Below are 23,990 nucleotides of genomic sequence, written 5' to 3' on the forward strand. Positions count from 1 at the left end.
TTTACTTTCACAAGGAGGAATCACAAGGAGGATTGTGATTCCTCCTTGTGAAAGTAAAAAATTAATTATATATAATATATAATTATATATAATATATAATTTTATATATATATATATATATATATATATATATATATATATATATATATATATATATATTCTTTTATTGTCATCATTTATTCACGTTGTTTCCGTATATCAACTGCAACTGCAGTCATCCCTCTATAATGTCCACCGGACTCTCGGTTGCTGTCAGCTGTTCGTTGTTTGGGATTCCCTTAATTTCTTTATGACTCAGTGATTTCTGATTGGCTGCCTGCAACAGTCACACCCCGCACATCGAACCGGGCCCGTCAGCAATTGCGGGCATTTTATTAGAAATTCTGCGCCCAGTCATTCCACATCTCTGCTGAAAGGTCCTTTTTTCTTCTTCTTTTCTTCCCCGCACTTCCAATATCTATGCCTTAGGTACACTTCCTTTCAGTAGTCACAACTGTTTAATCCAATTTTTAGCAGGTCATAATCAGTTTTTCCGAGCCCCATTTAAACGCAACACGAACGCTAAAACGATCCTGTAATTCCAAGCAGGAAATTACAGGATCGTATTCATGCTTTACTGTGGCTTTTGTTCAAAGTTCAAAATGTATTAGATGTAAGTCTTACTAAATAGCACTGCTTCTTCAACACTGTCATGAACAGCGCTCTGTGACTGTGATGAGTGACTGCTCTCACTATTGTCGCTGACGAGATTTAGGGCGGCCATCTTGGAGCGGTCCACCCACTCAGCGTTATGTGTTTAGCAGTCACGATGACGTATCAACCTATTTATTCGATCATAACACGCTTTTTTTGTTACTGGAGACCATATTCAAACATCTATCAAAGCTATATAAACAATTGTATTTTTAAGTATGTTTTTAATACATGGTTCAGCATATTTAAACTGTCAGTTCATTATTATGAATCTAATTATGTCAAAGTGGGAAGTGTTAAACTATAAATACACTTTAAGTGGTGTTTTAGAAAAATAGTCATTCCACTAATTTTATACTAATTAACAGAAGCCAAAATTTGTACAAAACCTGAACTCTTTAAAAATGTTGAATAGTGAAATGTAACAAGAAGCATAAATTAGCAGGAGCTGAAATTATCACAGAAACTCAAATTAAAAATGTAGCCCTAGGCGGAAATTCAACCTGTAAGACTCTTCCGGCATCACTTATCACCACGGCTTCATCCCAACCAATCAGGACGCACCACCTCTCTACCTCCATCCAATCACCTGGCAAGAGATCCTTCAAAAGGCGAAGCAACCACAGATCCACCCGCTTCAGCCCTGCTTCAACCCACCTCATCCCCGTTTCCACCACCAGCCACCCAGATGCCTCCAGGTCCCCTCAAGACTCCTCTCTCCAAGCTCCGCTCCACCACCAGTGACTGGGTCCGGGGGAAGACCTATCTGAGCTTCGTTCGAGCCGATCATTCAAGCTCGCTGCAATTCTCGGCTCGCAGGTCTTCCGCCGGTGTCCGAGCGCCAAATTCTCGGTCCAATAAAATTGTCTAACTGCTGTTTCTCTCTCTGTGTGAGTCTCTACAGATTGCATTCTACTTTCACAATGAGAAAGTAATTGATATTATCTGTAAATATTTTTGGAACACATAAATCAAGGGAATGTTTGAAATTGTTCAAATTGACGGCAATAAACAAATCGACATCAATAAGCTTATGACAAAAGTTTATATTCTTTTATTGTCATCATTTATTCACGTTGTTTCCACACATCAACTGCAGTCTTCCCTCTATATTGTCCACCGGACTCCTGCCAGATGTTCTTTGTTTGGGATTCTTTTCCGTGCTTATGACTCCCGTTTTCTTATTGGCTGCCTGCAACAGACAGGAATAGGCAACAATCATTTATTGAGAGGGATTTATTTGTGGTAAAATTATTGTTTGATACTTTCCATGATTTCTTTTACATTCATTCTTATATCTGCTCTGATGCTTCTCTTCTCCACATCAACATCCAGAGGCTGCCAGAGAGCAGGAGAAATGTTAATGGTTTTGATACATTCAAGAAGAATCTCTCGCTTGTTTGGTTTGTCAGTCTCCATTTCGACAGTAATCACATATTTTTTATCATATATATCCACCTTATTCCTAACCCCATGAAGCTTTGTATAATTTATGGGCACAATTTTTGCTGTAAACCGGAACTATCACTTGTTTTGTTAGAAACTATATATTTTCAGACCATATAGGCAATGAAATATATATATATATATATATATATATATATATATATATATATATTGGTCACACTCAGAGAAGGTATACCATAATTCAGCTGAAGAAGCAAAAGTTTGTGTGCAACGATAATTATTTGAAAAAGTAAAAAAGTGAAACAGAACTTGAGAAAGAGCGTAAATGGCACAAAAGGAAATTAGTGCAAACCCAGAAATAGTTGAAACAATTGAGTAGTAAAACAGCAAATAGATTAAATTAGGGGAAGCACAAAACCCAGAAATATTTGCAGGAGTAAAACAGAGCAAAACCAAAAAGATAAAGGGTCTAAAGAAGCAGAACATGTTGATATATGAATTGCTGAAATTGATTAAACATTGCAGAAGAGCTTAGAAGATAGTAATACATGTAGAGTAGAAGACATACAGAAAAGTAGACAAGCAAAATGCATAGAAACATAGAAATAGTTGAAACGATTGAATAGTGAATATACTATATTAAAAAATATAATAGTGAATTAATAGTGAATTATACTGTATAAATTATATAATATATAAATTATAGCAGAATTCAGCAGAAGAAGCAGGAGTTTGTGTGCAACCTGAATTATTTGGAAAAAGTCAAAAAGGGAAACAGAGTTTAAGAAAGAGCATAATTGAAACAACAGGAAATAAGTGCAATCCCAGGAATAGTTGAAACAATTGAATAGTGAAACAGTAATAAGTATAAAAAATTAGTGGAAACAGTAAACCAGAAACATTTGAAGGAGTAAAACAGATTAAAAGCAAAACGGATAAGAAGAAGCAGAAATGTTTGATATATGAATTTATAAAATTGATTAAAGATAGCAGAAGATCTTAAAAGAAAAGTAAAACGAGTAGAACCAGAAGGAAACAGAAAAGTAGACAAGCAGAAAGCATAGACACAGATAAAAACAGAGCACAAGAAGAAAATACATTGAAAGAATAGGAGAAAGTGTGACAAGGTTGTACTCCAGAGGAGTTTAACAGAAAACAGTAAAACCTGTTGCAATAATGGTAATAATTCCATAAAGTAGACACTAGTGGCTACATTTTAATGCATAAAATATTTCTCTACAGTGAAATATGTATGAACAGCATAATTTTGTTTATAAAAGAGCAGAAAAAGTTCAAAAACGGCAGTTACTAGAGTGGCCACTCAAGTAACTGAAATCAGTTACAGAGTTCCACCATAGGAAATAATGGGGCAATAAATTTGCACAAAAGGGCAATTATTTCAAAAAGTGCAATAGTGAAGTTTACCAAAAGTCATAGCACCATTCTCCTGAAGGAGCTGAACGTTTTGATATATAAATTAGTACAATTAGTGAAAGATAGTGAGAGTAGTTAAACCATGAAAAACGTACGGAAGACAGAATAATAATAATAATAATAACTAGAAAAATAGCTGTTCCTAGCGAAACAGCCGTGAGAATGCATATTTGCAGAATGACTGCTGCAGAAATGCCAGAAAAAGTACAGAAAAGCTTAAGAAGTAGAAGAAAGCAGAAGAAATTGAAATAGTTGAAACAGTTGAACAGTGAAATGTAGCAAACTGCAGAAATTAGCTGAAGCTGAAATTAGTACACCACCAGAAATATTTGAAGAAGTGAAACTTAACATAAGGGGCCAAATAAGCATATTTGCAGAATGATTGATGGAGAAATATAAGAAACTTGAGAACAAAGAGTAAGAAAAGCATAAGAAAGCTAGTCATACTTTGTAGAAATCCTTTGCCAACTGGTGAAACTTAGCAAAAGTGTTGAAGAATTCAGCTGAAGAAGCAGAAGTTTGTGTGCAACATGAATTATTTGAGAAAGTCAAAAAGTGAAACAGAGCGTAAGAAAGAGCACAATTAGCACACGAGGAAATTAGTACAAACCCAGAAATAGTTGAAACAATTGAACAGTGAAACATAAAAAAGCTTAAATTAGCGGAATCAGAAAAACCAGAAATATTTGAAGAAGTAAAACAGAGCAAAACCAAAAGCAATAAGGGTCAGAAGAAGCAGAAAAGTTTGATATATGAATTGATAGAATTGATAAAAGTTTGAGAAGACCTTTGCAGACAGTAAAACCAGTAGAACACATATGTCAAAGTCAAGGCCCGCGGGCCATATCCGGCCCGCAAATCAATTATCTATGGCCCCCTGAATGATATTTAATTACTATGAGAACCGGCCCGCAAGCCAGAGCCGCCCGCTCGTGTTTTGCCTGCAAACACTACATTTCCCATAATGCAACGGTAGCCCGCGAAGTGACTACAGCGCGCCCAAACGGCTTCATTATTCATCAGCTCAGAGCCTCACCCCGAACATTGATGAACTTGTACAAAAGATGAGACACCTCCAAGTATCAGGCTCAGCCTCAGACAAGTGAGCATCACAGAGCAGTAACGTATTTTCAGTTTATAAGTTTCAGTTAAATTTTTACATTTGTTTCTACAAAACGTGATTTTTCTTTTAATGAAGTATTGTTTTGTCTGTGTGCCATATATTTTTGTATTTTATTTTATTTTATTGTATTTATTTTTCAGTTGAATGGATTCAGGTAAAATTGCAGATAAGAGCCATGAGAAAGAATACAACTGATTTGATTTATTTTTTTACTTTACTATTTGAAAGCAGTGATCGGTAGGATCATAGAGAAGCACACTAATGCATTTTCAGTTTATAATGCATGCACTTTGATTTATGCATCTATCTTGATATTAAGAAACATATTTTGTTTTTAAAAACAATTAAATTTGTTGCTGTTTGCCTCTTGAAAAATGTTTTCCCTTGAAGTACTGACAGAGCCATAACAAAATATTGCTTTATTCATTTAATCGTTAAATAATATACACTGTGTTAGGTCTTGGTTCAACAGGCTATGTGCAATCATTTCAATATGTTTTAATAAACATTAAACCAGTCCGGCCCTCGGCTTGTAGCAAATTTGTTTTTTTGGCCCTCTGAGTATTTGACTTTGACATCCCTGCAGTAGAACCAAAGGAATATCCAGAAAAGTAGACAAGCAAAATGCATAGAAACATAGAAATAGTTGAAACAATTGAATAGTGAATATACTATATTAATAAGATAATAGTGAATTAATAGTAAATTATACTGTATAAATTATATAAATTATATAATATATAAATTTTAGAGGAATTCAGCAGAAGAAGCAGGAGTTTGTGTGCAACCTGATTTATTTGAAAAAGTCAAAAAGTGAAAAGGAGTTTAAGAAAGAGCATAATTGAAAGAACAGGAAATAAGTGCAATCCCAGGAATAGTTGAAACAATTGAATAGTGAAACAGTAATAAGTATAAAAAATTAGTGGAAACAGTAAACCAGAAATATTTGAAGGAGTAAAAAAGATTAAAAGCAAAAAGGATAAGAAGAAGCAGAACTGTTTGATATATGAATTTATAAAAATGATTATAGATAGTAGAAGATCTTAAAAGATAGTAAAACGAGTAGAACCAGAAGGCAAACAGAAAAGTAGACAAGCAGAATGCATAGACACAGATAAAAACAGAGCACAAGAAGAAAATACATTAAAAGAATAGGAGAAAGTGTGACAAGGTTGTACTCCAGAGGAGTTTAACAGAAAACAGTAAAACCTGTTGCAATGATGGTAATAATTCCATAAAGTAGACACTAGTGGCTACATTTTAATGCATAAAATATTTCTCTACAGTGAAATATGTATGAACAGCATAATTTTGTTTATAAAAGAGCAGAAAAAGTTCAAAAACGGCAGTTACTAGAGTGGCCACTCAAGTAACTGAAATCAGTTACAGAGTTCCACCATAGGAAATAATGGGGCAAAAGATTTGCACAAAAGGGCAATTATTTCAAAAAGTGCAATAGTGAAGGTTACCAAAAGTCATAGCACCATTCTCCTGAAGGAGCTGAACGTTTTGATATATAAATTAGTACAATTAGTGAAAGATAGTGAGAGTAGTTAAACCATGAAAAACGTACGGAAGACAGAATAATAATAATAATAACTAGAAAAATAGCTGTTCCTAGCGAAACAGCCGTGAGAATGCATATTTGCAGAATGACTGCTGCAGAAATGCAAGAAAAAGTAGAGAAAAGTTTAAGGAGTAGAAGAAAGTAGAAGAAAGTAGAAGAAAGCAGAAGAAAGCCGAAGATAGTGGAAGAAATAGAAATAGTTGAAACTATTGAATAGTGAATATACTATATTAATATATTTAATAGTGAATTAATAGTGAATTATACTGCATAAATTATATAAATTATATAATATATAAATTATAGCAGAATTCAGCAGAAGCAGGAGTTTGTGTGCAACCTGAATTATTTGAAAAAGTCAAAAAGTGAAACAGAGTTGAAGAAAGAGCATAATTGAAACAACAGGAAATTAGTGCAATCCCAGGAATAGTTGAAACAATTGAATAGTGAAAGTAATAAGTATAAAAAATTAGTGGAAACAGTGAACCAGAAATATTTGAAGGAGTAAAACAGAGGAAAACCAAAAGCAAAAAGGTTCAGAAGAAGTAGAAATGTTTGATATATGAATTTATAAAATTGATTAAAGATAGTAGAATATCTTAAAAGATAGTAAAACCAGTAAAACCAGAAGGCAAACAGAAAAGTAGACAAGCAGAAAGCATAGACACAGATAAAAACAGAGCACAAGAAGAAAATACATTGAAAGAATAGGAGAAAGTGTGACAAGGTTGTACTCCAGAGGAGTTTAACAGAAAACAGTAAATCCTGTTGAAATAATGGTAATAATTCAATAAAGTAGACACTAGTGGCTATATTTTAATGCATAAAATATTTCTCTACAGTGAAATATGTATGAACAGCATAATTTTGTTTGTCAAACAGCAGAAAAAGTTCAAAAACGGCAGTTCGCCGAATTTCCCCATTCATTTCAATGGGCAAAATATTTGCACAAAAGTGCAATTATTTCAAAAAGTGCAATAGTGAAGGTTACCAAAAGTCATAGCACCATTCTCCTGAAGGAGCTGAACGTTTTGATATATAATTTAGTACAATTAGTGAAAGATAGTGAAAGTAGTTAAGCGACAAAAAACGTACGGAAGTCAGAATAATAATAATAATAAAGATAAAGAAAAACAGAAACACTATAAGTGAGAATGCAGAATGCATTCTCACTGATAATAATAAAGAAAAACAGAAACACTATAAGTGAGAATGCAGAATGCATTCTCACTGACTAGAAAAATAGCTGTTCCTAGCGAAACAGCCGTGAGAATGCATATTTGCAGAATGACTGCTGCAGAAATGCAAGAAAAAGTAGAGAAAAGTTTAAGGAGTAGAAGAAAGTAGAAGAAAGTAGAAGAAAGCAGAAGAAAGCCGAAGATAGTGGAAGAAATAGAAATAGTTGAAACTATTGAATAGTGAATATACTATATTCAAAAGTAGCAAACCCTTCAAAAGTATTTAATAGTGAATTAATAGTGAATTATACTGCATAAATTATATAAATTATATAATATATAAATTATAGCAGAATTCAGCAGAAGCAGGAGTTTGTGTGCAACCTGAATTATTTGAAAAAGTCAAAAAGTGAAACAGAGTTTAAGAAAGAGCATAATTGAAACAACAGGAAAAAATTAGTGCAATCCCAGGAATAGTTGAAACAATTGAATAGTGAAACAGTAATAAGTATAACAAGCAAAGCCAGTGATGCAGCACCTGGGATTGCACAACTTCTCGCTAACTGCACTGGTTGTTATTCTATGAGAGCATGCTCCGTCTGTCTGTGCGTCGCAAATAACATGGTTAAAAACATTTAATGTCTTAACTGATTTCCCTTAATTAATTCCAAGTATTTAATGTACTGTTTTTATAGTCACCAACTGTGTGTGTAACGTGTTTCGTGTGCTGAGGAGCGATCGAAAACGGCATGTTACTCGAGACGGCAAACGCCATACAGATTCGAGGTGAGGTATTCAGTTCTCTGCCTCATCGCTGGGGGCGCTCATGAACCCAGATATTGTAACTCCACAAACGAAGAAGGGAGAACGTAACGGCAGAGAACGCCAAGCAGAACGTCAGAGACATTCAGGAGCACTTGGATATTTTCACTTCGAAAGATTTGGCACCAGTTTGGCACACACACACTATATATCAGTGACGTACGGTGAGGTTCATTGCTGGTGAGGCACTGACTTATGACTTAGACACCATGCATGCTATTGGACCTACGGAAATTTCGCGCATGCATACAACGCTGTGGGGCAAAAAGACTAATATTTTACATGTCATCTATAGCCGCGTTAACTCAGTGAAACTTAAATGTAGGTATTAATTTCGTGCTATGATCCACAGCAAAGTGATCTGTTTTCCCCAAGCTACGCAGACTCGCTGCCATAGCAACTGACAATAATGCCACTTTATGTTTTAGGATATAACCCAGAAATACTTGAAACAATTGAATAGTGAATATACTATATTATTAGTATAATAGTGAATTAATAGTGAATTATATTGTATAAATTATATAAATTATATAATATATTATATAAATTATAGCAGAATTCAGCAGACGAAGCAGGAGTTTGTGTGCAACCTGAATTGTTTGAAAAAGTCAAAAAGTGAAACAAAGTTTAAAAAAGAGCATAATTGAAACAAAAGGAAATTAGGGAAATCCCAGGAATAGTTGAAACAACAAAAGGGTCAGAAGAAGCAGAAAAGTTTGATATGTGAATTGATAAAATTGATAAAAGTTTGCAGAAGACCTTTGCCGACAGTAAAACCAGTAGAATCAAAGGAATATACAGAAAAGTAGACAAGCAAAATGCATAGAAACATAGAAATAGTTGAATCAGTTGAATAGTGAATATACTATATTAATAATATAATAGTGAATTAATAGTGAATTATACTGTATAAATTATATAAATTATATAATATATAAATTATAGCAGAATTCAGCAGAATCAGGAGTTTGTGTGCAAGCTGAATTATTTGAAAAAGTGAAAAAGTGAAACAGAGTTTAAGAAAGAGCATAATTGAAACAACAGGAAATTAGTGCAATCCCAGGAATAGTTGAAACAATTGAATAGTGAAACCGTAATAAGTATAAAACATTAGTGGAAACAGTAAACCAGAAATATTTGAAGGAGTAAAACAGAGGAAAACCAAAAGCAAAAAGGGTCAGAAGAAGAAGAAATGTTTGATATATGAATTTATAAAATTGATTAAAGATTGTAGAAGATCTTAAAAGATAGTAAAACCAGAAGGCAAACAGAAAAGTAGACAAGCAGAATGCATAGAAACAGATAAAAACAGAGCACAAGAAGAAAATACATTGAAAGAATAGGAGAAAGTGTGACAAGGTTGTACTCCAGAGGAGTTTAACAAAAAACAGTAAATCCTGTTTCAATAATGGTAATAATTCCATAAAGTAGACACTAGTGGCTACATTTTAATGCATAAAATATTTCTCTACAGTGAAATATGTGTGAACAGCATAATTTTGTTTGTCAAACAGCAGAAAAAGTTCAAAAACGGCAGTTACTAGAGTGCACACTCTAGTAACTGCCGAATTCCACCATTCATTTCAATGGGCAAAATATTTGCACAAAAGTGCAATTATTTCAAAAAGTGCAATAGTGAAGGTTACCAAAAGTCATAGCACCATTCTCCTGAAGGAGCTGAACGTTTTGATATATAAATTAGTACAATTAGTGAAAGATAGTGAAAGTAGTTAAGCGACAAAAAACGTACGGAAGTCAGAATAATAAAGATAAAGAAAAACAGAAACACTATAAGTGAGAATGCATTGAATGCATTCTCACTGATAATAATAAAGATAAAGAAAAACAGAATCACTATAAGTGAGAATGCATTGAATGCATTCTCACTGATAATAAATAAAGAAAAACAGAATCACTATAAGTGAGAATGCATTGAATGCATTCTCACTGATAATAAAGAAAAACAGAATCACTATAAGTGAGAATGCATTGAATGCATTCTCACTGACTAGAAAAATAGCTGTTCCTAGCGAAACAGCCGTGAGAATGCATATTTGCAGAATGACTGCTGCAGAAATGCCAGAAAAAGTACAGAAAAGCTTAAGAAGTATAAGATATCAGAAGAAATAGAAAATAGTTGAAATAGTTGAACAGTGAAATGTAGCAAACTGCAGATAATTGCTGAAGCTGAAATTAGTACACCACCAGAAATATTTGAAGAAGTGAAACTTAACATAAAGGGCTAAATAAGCATATTTGCAGAATGATTGATGGAGAAATATAAGAAACTTGAGAACAAAGAGTAAGAAAAGCATAAGAAAGCTAGTTATACTTTGTAGAAATCCTTTGCCCAGTAGTGAAACTTTGCAAAAGTGTTGCAGAATTCAGCTGAAGAAGCAGAAGTTTGTGTGCAACATGAATTATTTGAAAAAGTCAAAAAGTGAAACAGAGCGTAAGAAAGAGCACAATTAGCACACGAGGAAATTAGTGCAAACCCAGAAATAGTTGAAACAATTGAACAGTGAAACAGCAAAAAGCTTAAATTAGCGGAATCAGAAAAATCAGAAATATTTGAAGGAATAAAACGGAGCAAAACCAAAAGAAATAAGGGTCAGAAGAAGCAGAAAAGTTTGATATATGAATTGATAAAATTGATAAAAGTTTGAGAAGACCTTTGCAGACAGGAAAACCAGTAGAAACAAAGGAATATCCAGAAAAGTAGACAAGCAAAATGCATAGAAACATAGAAATAGTTGAAACAATTGAATAGTGAATATACTATATTAATAAGATAATAGTGAATTAATAGTGAATTATACTGTATAAATTATATAAATTATATAATATATAAATTATAGAGGAATTCAGCAGAAGAAGCAGGAGTTTTTGTGCAACCTGAATTATTTGAAAAAGTCAAAAAGTGAAACAGAGTTTAAGAAAGAGCATAATTGAAACAACAGGAAATAAGTGCAATCCCAGAAATAGTTGAAACAATTGAATAGTGAAACAGTAATAAGTATAAAAATTAGTGGAAACAGTAAACCAGAAATATCTGAAAGAGTAAAAAAGAGCAAAAACTAAAGCAAAAAGTCAGAAAAAGTAGAAATGTTTGATATATGAATTTATAAAATTGATTAAAAATTGTAGAAAATCTTCAAATATAGTAAAACCAGTAGAACCAGAAGGAAAACAGAAAAGTAGACAAGCAGAATGCATAGACACAGATAAAAACAGAGCACAAGAAGAAAATACATTGAAAGAATAGGAGAAAGTGTGACAAGGTTGTACTCCAGAGGAGTTTAACAGAAAACAGTAAAACCTGTAGCAAAGATAGTAATAAATCCATAAAGTAGACACGTGTGGCTACATTTTAATGCATAAAATATTTCTCTACAGTGAAATATGTATGAACAGCATAATTTGTTTATAAAAGAGCAGAAAAAGTTCAAAAACGGCAGTTACTAGAGTGTACACTCAAGTAACTGAAATCAGTTACAGAGTTCCACCATAGGAAATAATGGGGCAAAAAATTTGCACAAAAGGGCAATTATTTCAAAAAGTGCAATAGTGAAGTTTACCAAAAGTCATAGCACCATTCTCCTGAAGGAGCTGAACGTTTTGATATATAAATTAGTACAATTAGTGAAAGATAGTGAGAGTAGTTAAACCAGGAAAAACGTACGGAAGCCAGAATAATAATAACTAGAAAAATAGCTGTTCCTAGCGAAACAGCCGTGAGAATGCATATTTGCAGAATGACTGCTGCAGAAATGCCAGAAAAAGTACAGAAAAGCTTAAGAAGTATAAGATATCAGAAGAAATAGAAAATAGTTGAAATAGTTGAACAGTGAAATGTAGCAAACTGCAGATAATTGCTGAAGCTGAAATTAGTACACCACCAGAAATATTTGAAGAAGTGAAACTTAACATAAAGGGCTAAATAAGCATATTTGCAGAATGATTGATGGAGAAATATAAGAAACTTGAGAACAAAGAGTAAGAAAAGCATAAGAAAGCTAGTTATACTTTGTAGAAATCCTTTGCCCAGTAGTGAAACTTTGCAAAAGTGTTGCAGAATTCAGCTGAAGAAGCAGAAGTTTGTGTGCAACATGAATTATTTGAAAAAGTCAAAAAGTGAAACAGAGCGTAAGAAAGAGCACAATTAGCACACGAGGAAATTAGTGCAAACCCAGAAATAGTTGAAACAATTGAACAGTGAAACAGCAAAAAGCTTAAATTAGCGGAATCAGAAAAATCAGAAATATTTGAAGGAATAAAACGGAGCAAAACCAAAAGAAATAAGGGTCAGAAGAAGCAGAAAAGTTTGATATATGAATTGATAAAATTGATAAAAGTTTGAGAAGACCTTTGCAGACAGGAAAACCAGTAGAAACAAAGGAATATCCAGAAAAGTAGACAAGCAAAATGCATAGAAACATAGAAATAGTTGAAACAATTGAATAGTGAATATACTATATTAATAAGATAATAGTGAATTAATAGTGAATTATACTGTATAAATTATATAAATTATATAATATATAAATTATAGAGGAATTCAGCAGAAGAAGCAGGAGTTTTTGTGCAACCTGAATTATTTGAAAAAGTCAAAAAGTGAAACAGAGTTTAAGAAAGAGCATAATTGAAACAACAGGAAATAAGTGCAATCCCAGAAATAGTTGAAACAATTGAATAGTGAAACAGTAATAAGTATAAAAAATTAGTGGAAACAGTAAACCAGAAATATCTGAAAGAGTAAAAAAGAGCAAAAACTAAAGCAAAAAAGTCAGAAAAAGTAGAAATGTTTGATATATGAATTTATAAAATTGATTAAAAATTGTAGAAAATCTTCAAATATAGTAAAACCAGTAGAACCAGAAGGAAAACAGAAAAGTAGACAAGCAGAATGCATAGACACAGATAAAAACAGAGCACAAGAAGAAAATACATTGAAAGAATAGGAGAAAGTGTGACAAGGTTGTACTCCAGAGGAGTTTAACAGAAAACAGTAAAACCTGTAGCAAAGATAGTAATAAATCCATAAAGTAGACACGTGTGGCTACATTTTAATGCATAAAATATTTCTCTACAGTGAAATATGTATGAACAGCATAATTTTGTTTATAAAAGAGCAGAAAAAGTTCAAAAACGGCAGTTACTAGAGTGTACACTCAAGTAACTGAAATCAGTTACAGAGTTCCACCATAGGAAATAATGGGGCAAAAAATTTGCACAAAAGGGCAATTATTTCAAAAAGTGCAATAGTGAAGTTTACCAAAAGTCATAGCACCATTCTCCTGAAGGAGCTGAACGTTTTGATATATAAATTAGTACAATTAGTGAAAGATAGTGAGAGTAGTTAAACCAGGAAAAACGTACGGAAGCCAGAATAATAATAACTAGAAAAATAGCTGTTCCTAGCGAAACAGCCGTGAGAATGCATATTTGCAGAATGACTGCTGCAGAAATGCCAGAAAAAGTACAGAAAAGCTTAAGAAGTATAAGATATCAGAAGAAATAGAAAATAGTTGAAATAGTTGAACAGTGAAATGTAGCAAACTGCAGATAATTGCTGAAGCTGAAATTAGTACACCACCAGAAATATTTGAAGAAGTGAAACTTAACATAAAGGGCTAAATAAGCATATTTGCAGAATGATTGATGGAGAAATATAAGAAACTTGAGAACAAAGAGTAAGAAAAGCATAAGAAAGCTAGTTATACTTTGTAGAAATCCTTTGCCCAGTAGTGAAACTTTGCAAAAGTGTTGCAGAATTCAGCTGAAGAAGCAGAAGTTTGTGTGCAACATGAATTATTTGAAAAAGTCAAAAAGTGAAACAGAGCGTAAGAAAGAGCACAATTAGCACACGAGGAAATTAGTGCAAACCCAGAAATAGTTGAAACAATTGAACAGTGAAACAGCAAAAAGCTTAAATTAGCGGAATCAGAAAAATCAGAAATATTTGAAGGAATAAAACGGAGCAAAACCAAAAGAAATAAGGGTCAGAAGAAGCAGAAAAGTTTGATATATGAATTGATAAAATTGATAAAAGTTTGAGAAGACCTTTGCAGACAGGAAAACCAGTAGAAACAAAGGAATATCCAGAAAAGTAGACAAGCAAAATGCATAGAAACATAGAAATAGTTGAAACAATTGAATAGTGAATATACTATATTAATAAGATAATAGTGAATTAATAGTGAATTATACTGTATAAATTATATAAATTATATAATATATAAATTATAGAGGAATTCAGCAGAAGAAGCAGGAGTTTTTGTGCAACCTGAATTATTTGAAAAAGTCAAAAAGTGAAACAGAGTTTAAGAAAGAGCATAATTGAAACAACAGGAAATAAGTGCAATCCCAGAAATAGTTGAAACAATTGAATAGTGAAACAGTAATAAGTATAAAAAATTAGTGGAAACAGTAAACCAGAAATATCTGAAAGAGTAAAAAAGAGCAAAAACTAAAGCAAAAAAGTCAGAAAAAGTAGAAATGTTTGATATATGAATTTATAAAATTGATTAAAAATTGTAGAAAATCTTCAAATATAGTAAAACCAGTAGAACCAGAAGGAAAACAGAAAAGTAGACAAGCAGAATGCATAGACACAGATAAAAACAGAGCACAAGAAGAAAATACATTGAAAGAATAGGAGAAAGTGTGACAAGGTTGTACTCCAGAGGAGTTTAACAGAAAACAGTAAAACCTGTAGCAAAGATAGTAATAAATCCATAAAGTAGACACGTGTGGCTACATTTTAATGCATAAAATATTTCTCTACAGTGAAATATGTATGAACAGCATAATTTTGTTTATAAAAGAGCAGAAAAAGTTCAAAAACGGCAGTTACTAGAGTGTACACTCAAGTAACTGAAATCAGTTACAGAGTTCCACCATAGGAAATAATGGGGCAAAAAATTTGCACAAAAGGGCAATTATTTCAAAAAGTGCAATAGTGAAGTTTACCAAAAGTCATAGCACCATTCTCCTGAAGGAGCTGAACGTTTTGATATATAAATTAGTACAATTAGTGAAAGATAGTGAGAGTAGTTAAACCAGGAAAAACGTACGGAAGCCAGAATAATAATAATAATAATAAAGAAAAACAGAATCACTATAAGTGAGAATGCATTGAATGCATTCTCACTGACTAGAAAAATAGCTGTTCCTAGCGAAACAGCCGTGAGAATGCATATTTGCAGAATGACTGCTGCAGAAATGCCAGAAAAAGTACAGAAAAGCTTAAGAAGTATAAGATATCAGAAGAAATAGAAAATAGTTGAAATAGTTGAACAGTGAAATGTAGCAAACTGCAGATAATTGCTGAAGCTGAAATTAGTACACCACCAGAAATATTTGAAGAAGTGAAACTTAACATAAAGGGCTAAATAAGCATATTTGCAGAATGATTGATGGAGAAATATAAGAAACTTGAGAACAAAGAGTAAGAAAAGCATAAGAAAGCTAGTTATACTTTGTAGAAATCCTTTGCCCAGTAGTGAAACTTTGCAAAAGTGTTGCAGAATTCAGCTGAAGAAGCAGAAGTTTGTGTGCAACATGAATTATTTGAAAAAGTCAAAAAGTGAAACAGAGCGTAAGAAAGAGCACAATTAGCACACGAGGAAATTAGTGCAAACCCAGAAATAGTTGAAACAATTGAACAGTGAAACAGCAAAAAGCTTAAATTAGCGGAATCAGAAAAATCAGAAATATTTGAAGGAATAAAACGGAGCAAAACCAAAAGAAATAAGGGTCAGAAGAAGCAGAAAAGTTTGATATATGAATTGATAAAATTGATAAAAGTTTGAGAAGACCTTTGCAGACAGGAAAACCAGTAGAAACAAAGGAATATCCAGAAAAGTAGACAAGCAAAATGCATAGAAACATAGAAATAGTTGAAACAATTGAATAGTGAATATACTATATTAATAAGATAATAGTGAATTAATAGTGAATTATACTGTATAAATTATATAAATTATATAATATATAAATTATAGAGGAATTCAGCAGAAGAAGCAGGAGTTTTTGTGCAACCTGAATTATTTGAAAAAGTCAAAAAGTGAAACAGAGTTTAAGAAAGAGCATAATTGAAACAACAGGAAATAAGTGCAATCCCAGAAATAGTTGAAACAATTGAATAGTGAAACAGTAATTAGTGGAAACAGTAAACCAGAAATATCTGAAAGAGTAAAAAAGAGCAAAAACTAAAGCAAAAAAGTCAGAAAAAGTAGAAATGTTTGATATATGAATTTATAAAATTGATTAAAAATTGTAGAAAATCTTCAAATATAGTAAAACCAGTAGAACCAGAAGGAAAACAGAAAAGTAGACAAGCAGAATGCATAGACACAGATAAAAACAGAGCACAAGAAGAAAATACATTGAAAGAATAGGAGAAAGTGTGACAAGGTTGTACTCCAGAGGAGTTTAACAGAAAACAGTAAAACCTGTAGCAAAGATAGTAATAAATCCATAAAGTAGACACGTGTGGCTACATTTTAATGCATAAAATATTTCTCTACAGTGAAATATGTATGAACAGCATAATTTTGTTTATAAAAGAGCAGAAAAAGTTCAAAAACGGCAGTTACTAGAGTGTACACTCAAGTAACTGAAATCAGTTACAGAGTTCCACCATAGGAAATAATGGGGCAAAAAATTTGCACAAAAGGGCAATTATTTCAAAAAGTGCAATAGTGAAGTTTACCAAAAGTCATAGCACCATTCTCCTGAAGGAGCTGAACGTTTTGATATATAAATTAGTACAATTAGTGAAAGATAGTGAGAGTAGTTAAACCAGGAAAAACGTACGGAAGCCAGAATAATAATAACTAGAAAAATAGCTGTTCCTAGCGAAACAGCCGTGAGAATGCATATTTGCAGAATGACTGCTGCAGAAATGCCAGAAAAAGTACAGAAAAGCTTAAGAAGTATAAGATATCAGAAGAAATAGAAAATAGTTGAAATAGTTGAACAGTGAAATGTAGCAAACTGCAGATAATTGCTGAAGCTGAAATTAGTACACCACCAGAAATATTTGAAGAAGTGAAACTTAACATAAAGGGCTAAATAAGCATATTTGCAGAATGATTGATGGAGAAATATAAGAAACTTGAGAACAAAGAGTAAGAAAAGCATAAGAAAGCTAGTTATACTTTGTAGAAATCCTTTGCCCAGTAGTGAAACTTTGCAAAAGTGTTGCAGAATTCAGCTGAAGAAGCAGAAGTTTGTGTGCAACATGAATTATTTGAAAAAGTCAAAAAGTGAAACAGAGCGTAAGAAAGAGCACAATTAGCACACGAGGAAATTAGTGCAAACCCAGAAATAGTTGAAACAATTGAACAGTGAAACAGCAAAAAGCTTAAATTAGCGGAATCAGAAAAATCAGAAATATTTGAAGGAATAAAACGGAGCAAAACCAAAAGAAATAAGGGTCAGAAGAAGCAGAAAAGTTTGATATATGAATTGATAAAATTGATAAAAGTTTGAGAAGACCTTTGCAGACAGGAAAACCAGTAGAAACAAAGGAATATCCAGAAAAGTAGACAAGCAAAATGCATAGAAACATAGAAATAGTTGAAACAATTGAATAGTGAATATACTATATTAATAAGATAATAGTGAATTAATAGTGAATTATACTGTATAAATTATATAAATTATATAATATATAAATTATAGAGGAATTCAGCAGAAGAAGCAGGAGTTTTTGTGCAACCTGAATTATTTGAAAAAGTCAAAAAGTGAAACAGAGTTTAAGAAAGAGCATAATTGAAACAACAGGAAATAAGTGCAATCCCAGAAATAGTTGAAACAATTGAATAGTGAAACAGTAATAAGTATAAAAAATTAGTGGAAACAGTAAACCAGAAATATCTGAAAGAGTAAAAAAGAGCAAAAACTAAAGCAAAAAAGTCAGAAAAAGTAGAAATGTTTGATATATGAATTTATAAAATTGATTAAAAATTGTAGAAAATCTTCAAATATAGTAAAACCAGTAGAACCAGAAGGAAAACAGAAAAGTAGACAAGCAGAATGCATAGACACAGATAAAAACAGAGCACAAGAAGAAAATACATTGAAAGAATAGGAGAAAGTGTGACAAGGTTGTACTCCAGAGGAGTTTAACAGAAAACAGTAAAACCTGTAGCAAAGATAGTAATAAATCCATAAAGTAGACACGTGTGGCTACATTTTAATGCATAAAATATTTCTCTACAGTGAAATATGTATGAACAGCATAATTTTGTTTATAAAAGAGCAGAAAAAGTTCAAAAACGGCAGTTACTAGAGTGTACACTCAAGTAACTGAAATCAGTTACAGAGTTCCACCATAGGAAATAATGGGGCAAAAAATTTGCACAAAAGGGCAATTATTTCAAAAAGTGCAATAGTGAAGTTTACCAAAAGTCATAGCACCATTCTCCTGAAGGAGCTGAACGTTTTGATATATAAATTAGTACAATTAGTGAAAGATAGTGAGAGTAGTTAAACCAGGAAAAACGTACGGAAGCCAGAATAATAATAATAATAACTAGAAAAATAGCTGTTCCTAGCGAAACAGCCGTGAGAATGCATATTTGCAGAATGACTGCTGCAGAAATGCAAGAAAAAGTAGAGAAAAGTTTAAGGAGTAGAAGAAAGTAGAAGAAAGTAGAAGAAAGCAGAAGAAAGCCGAAGATAGTGGAAGAAATAGAAATAGTTGAAACTATTGAATAGTGAATATACTATATTAATATATTTAATAGTGAATTAATAGTGAATTATACTGCATAAATTATATAAATTATATAATATATAAATTATAGCAGAATTCAGCAGAAGCAGGAGTTTGTGTGCAACCTGAATTATTTGAAAAAGTCAAAAAGTGAAACAGAGTTGAAGAAAGAGCATAATTGAAACAACAGGAAATTAGTGCAATCCCAGGAATAGTTGAAACAATTGAATAGTGAAAGTAATAAGTATAAAAAATTAGTGGAAACAGTGAACCAGAAATATTTGAAGGAGTAAAACAGAGGAAAACCAAAAGCAAAAAGGTTCAGAAGAAGTAGAAATGTTTGATATATGAATTTATAAAATTGATTAAAGATAGTAGAATATCTTAAAAGATAGTAAAACCAGTAAAACCAGAAGGCAAACAGAAAAGTAGACAAGCAGAAAGCATAGACACAGATAAAAACAGAGCACAAGAAGAAAATACATTGAAAGAATAGGAGAAAGTGTGACAAGGTTGTACTCCAGAGGAGTTTAACAGAAAACAGTAAATCCTGTTGAAATAATGGTAATAATTCAATAAAGTAGACACTAGTGGCTATATTTTAATGCATAAAATATTTCTCTACAGTGAAATATGTATGAACAGCATAATTTTGTTTGTCAAACAGCAGAAAAAGTTCAAAAACGGCAGTTCGCCGAATTTCCCCATTCATTTCAATGGGCAAAATATTTGCACAAAAGTGCAATTATTTCAAAAAGTGCAATAGTGAAGGTTACCAAAAGTCATAGCACCATTCTCCTGAAGGAGCTGAACGTTTTGATATATAATTTAGTACAATTAGTGAAAGATAGTGAAAGTAGTTAAGCGACAAAAAACGTACGGAAGTCAGAATAATAATAATAATAAAGATAAAGAAAAACAGAAACACTATAAGTGAGAATGCAGAATGCATTCTCACTGATAATAATAAAGAAAAACAGAAACACTATAAGTGAGAATGCAGAATGCATTCTCACTGAATAGCTGTTCCTAGCGAAACAGCCGTGAGAATGCATATTTGCAGAATGACTGCTGCAGAAATGCAAGAAAAAGTAGAGAAAAGTTTAAGGAGTAGAAGAAAGTAGAAGAAAGTAGAAGAAAGCAGAAGAAAGCCGAAGATAGTGGAAGAAATAGAAATAGTTGAAACTATTGAATAGTGAATATACTATATTCAAAAGTAGCAAACCCTTCAAAAGTATTTAATAGTGAATTAATAGTGAATTATACTGCATAAATTATATAAATTATATAATATATAAATTATAGCAGAATTCAGCAGAAGCAGGAGTTTGTGTGCAACCTGAATTATTTGAAAAAGTCAAAAAGTGAAACAGAGTTTAAGAAAGAGCATAATTGAAACAACAGGAAAAAATTAGTGCAATCCCAGGAATAGTTGAAACAATTGAATAGTGAAACAGTAATAAGTATAACAAGCAAAGCCAGTGATGCAGCACCTGGGATTGCACAACTTCTCGCTAACTGCACTGGTTGTTATTCTATGAGAGCATGCTCCGTCTGTCTGTGCGTCGCAAATAACATGGTTAAAAACATTTAATGTCTTAACTGATTTCCCTTAATTAATTCCAAGTATTTAATGTACTGTTTTTATAGTCACCAACTGTGTGTGTAACGTGTTTCGTGTGCTGAGGAGCGATCGAAAACGGCATGTTACTCGAGACGGCAAACGCCATACAGATTCGAGGTGAGGTATTCAGTTCTCTGCCTCATCGCTGGGGGCGCTCATGAACCCAGATATTGTAACTCCACAAACGAAGAAGGGAGAACGTAACGGCAGAGAACGCCAAGCAGAACGTCAGAGACATTCAGGAGCACTTGGATATTTTCACTTCGAAAGATTTGGCACCAGTTTGGCACACACACACTATATATCAGTGACGTACGGTGAGGTTCATTGCTGGTGAGGCACTGACTTATGACTTAGACACCATGCATGCTATTGGACCTACGGAAATTTCGCGCATGCATACAACGCTGTGGGGCAAAAAGACTAATATTTTACATGTCATCTATAGCCGCGTTAACTCAGTGAAACTTAAATGTAGGTATTAATTTCGTGCTATGATCCACAGCAAAGTGATCTGTTTTCCCCAAGCTACGCAGACTCGCTGCCATAGCAACTGACAATAATGCCACTTTATGTTTTAGGATATAACCCAGAAATACTTGAAACAATTGAATAGTGAATATACTATATTATTAGTATAATAGTGAATTAATAGTGAATTATATTGTATAAATTATATAAATTATATAATATATTATATAAATTATAGCAGAATTCAGCAGACGAAGCAGGAGTTTGTGTGCAACCTGAATTGTTTGAAAAAGTCAAAAAGTGAAACAAAGTTTAAAAAAGAGCATAATTGAAACAAAAGGAAATTAGGGAAATCCCAGGAATAGTTGAAACAACAAAAGGGTCAGAAGAAGCAGAAAAGTTTGATATGTGAATTGATAAAATTGATAAAAGTTTGCAGAAGACCTTTGCCGACAGTAAAACCAGTAGAATCAAAGGAATATACAGAAAAGTAGACAAGCAAAATGCATAGAAACATAGAAATAGTTGAATCAGTTGAATAGTGAATATACTATATTAATAATATAATAGTGAATTAATAGTGAATTATACTGTATAAATTATATAAATTATATAATATATAAATTATAGCAGAATTCAGCAGAATCAGGAGTTTGTGTGCAAGCTGAATTATTTGAAAAAGTGAAAAAGTGAAACAGAGTTTAAGAAAGAGCATAATTGAAACAACAGGAAATTAGTGCAATCCCAGGAATAGTTGAAACAATTGAATAGTGAAACCGTAATAAGTATAAAACATTAGTGGAAACAGTAAACCAGAAATATTTGAAGGAGTAAAACAGAGGAAAACCAAAAGCAAAAAGGGTCAGAAGAAGAAGAAATGTTTGATATATGAATTTATAAAATTGATTAAAGATTGTAGAAGATCTTAAAAGATAGTAAAACCAGAAGGCAAACAGAAAAGTAGACAAGCAGAATGCATAGAAACAGATAAAAACAGAGCACAAGAAGAAAATACATTGAAAGAATAGGAGAAAGTGTGACAAGGTTGTACTCCAGAGGAGTTTAACAAAAAACAGTAAATCCTGTTTCAATAATGGTAATAATTCCATAAAGTAGACACTAGTGGCTACATTTTAATGCATAAAATATTTCTCTACAGTGAAATATGTGTGAACAGCATAATTTTGTTTGTCAAACAGCAGAAAAAGTTCAAAAACGGCAGTTACTAGAGTGCACACTCTAGTAACTGCCGAATTCCACCATTCATTTCAATGGGCAAAATATTTGCACAAAAGTGCAATTATTTCAAAAAGTGCAATAGTGAAGGTTACCAAAAGTCATAGCACCATTCTCCTGAAGGAGCTGAACGTTTTGATATATAAATTAGTACAATTAGTGAAAGATAGTGAAAGTAGTTAAGCGACAAAAAACGTACGGAAGTCAGAATAATAAAGATAAAGAAAAACAGAAACACTATAAGTGAGAATGCATTGAATGCATTCTCACTGATAAAGAAAAACAGAATCACTATAAGTGAGAATGCATTGAATGCATTCTCACTGATAATAATAAAGAAAAACAGAATCACTATAAGTGAGAATGCATTGAATGCATTCTCACTGATAACTAGAAAAATAGCTGTTCCTAGCGAAACAGCCGTGAGAATGCATATTTGCAGAATGACTGCTGCAGAAATGCAAGAAAAAGTAGAGAAAAGTTTAAGGAGTAGAAGAAAGTAGAAGAAAGTAGAAGAAAGCAGAAGAAAGCAGAAGAAAGCAGAAGAAAGCCGAAGATAGTGGAAGAAATAGAAATAGTTGAAACTATTGAATAGTGAATATACTATATTAATATATTTAATAGTGAATTAATAGTGAATTATACTGCATAAATTATATAAACTATATAATATATAAATTATAGCAGAATTCAGCAGAAGAAGCAGGAGTTTGTGTGCAAGCTGAATTGTTTGAAAAAGTGAAACAGAGTTTAAGAAAGAGCATAATTGAAACAACAGGAAATTAGTGCAATCCCAGGAATAGTTGAAACAATTGAATAGTGAAAGTAATAAGTATAAAAAATTAGTGGGAACAGTGAACCAGAAATATTTGAAGGAGTAAAACAGAGGAAAACCAAAAGCAAAAAGGTTCAGAAGAAGTAGAAATGTTTGATATATGAATTTATAAAATTGATTAAAGATAGTAGAATATCTTAAAAGATAGTAAAACCAGTAAAACCAGAAGGCAAACAGAAAAGTAGACAAGCTGAATGCATAGACACAGATAAAAACAGCACAAGAAGAAAATACATTGAAAGAATAGGAGAAAGTGTGGCAAGGTTGTACTCCAGAGGAGTTTAACAGAAAACAGTAAATCCTGTTGAAATAATGGTAATAATTCAATAAAGTAGACACTAGTGGCTATATTTTAATGCATAAAATATTTCTCTACAGTGAAATATGTATGAACAGCATAATTTTGTTTGTCAAACAGCAGAAAAAGTTCAAAAACGGCAGTTCGCCGAATTTCCCCATTCATTTCAATGGGCAAAATATTTGCACAAAAGTGCAATTATTTCAAAAAGTGCAATAGTGAAGGTTACCAAAAGTCATAGCACCATTCTCCTGAAGGAGCTGAACGTTTTGATATATAATTTAGTACAATTAGTGAAAGATAGTGAAAGTAGTTAAGCGACAAAAAACGTACGGAAGACAGAATAATAATAATAATAATAAAGAAAAACAGAAACACTATAAGTGAGAATGCAGGATGCATTCTCACTGATAACTAGAAAAATAGCTGTTCCTAGCGAAACAGCCGTGAGAATGCATATTTGCAGAATGACTGCTGCAGAAATGCAAGAAAAAGTAGAGAAAAGTTTAAGGAGTAGAAGAAAGTAGAAGAAAGTAGAAGAAAGCAGAAGAAAGCAGAAGATAGTGGAAGAAA

The 23,990-nt window shown here is 32.4% G+C and overlaps 1 protein-coding gene and 2 long non-coding RNA genes across 3 annotated transcripts in view; 1 reads left to right on the forward strand and 2 right to left on the reverse strand.

The window, feature by feature from the left end:
- xkr6b (XK, Kell blood group complex subunit-related family, member 6b) overlaps window positions 1-23,990 on the forward strand; it is a 163,790-nt gene that overhangs the window by 68,052 nt on the left and 71,748 nt on the right. The gene's annotated exons all lie outside the window — the stretch shown is intronic.
- The window catches only part of LOC145549853 (uncharacterized), a 114,259-nt gene that overhangs the window by 38,927 nt on the left and 51,342 nt on the right, over window positions 1-23,990 (reverse strand). The window lies entirely within an intron of this gene.
- On the reverse strand, window positions 1,403-2,099 carry LOC145549852 (uncharacterized). Its single transcript, XR_014085704.1, has 2 exons — window positions 1,978-2,099; window positions 1,403-1,885 (listed from the first exon to the last, which is right to left on the reverse strand). It is a non-coding gene; the product is annotated as an uncharacterized LOC145549852 (long non-coding RNA).

The sequence above is a fragment of the Poecilia reticulata genome, chromosome 21 (assembly GCF_904066995.2).
Source record: "Poecilia reticulata chromosome 21, P_reticulata-male-v2, whole genome shotgun sequence".
Classification (NCBI taxonomy): Eukaryota; Metazoa; Chordata; class Actinopteri; order Cyprinodontiformes; family Poeciliidae; genus Poecilia; species Poecilia reticulata.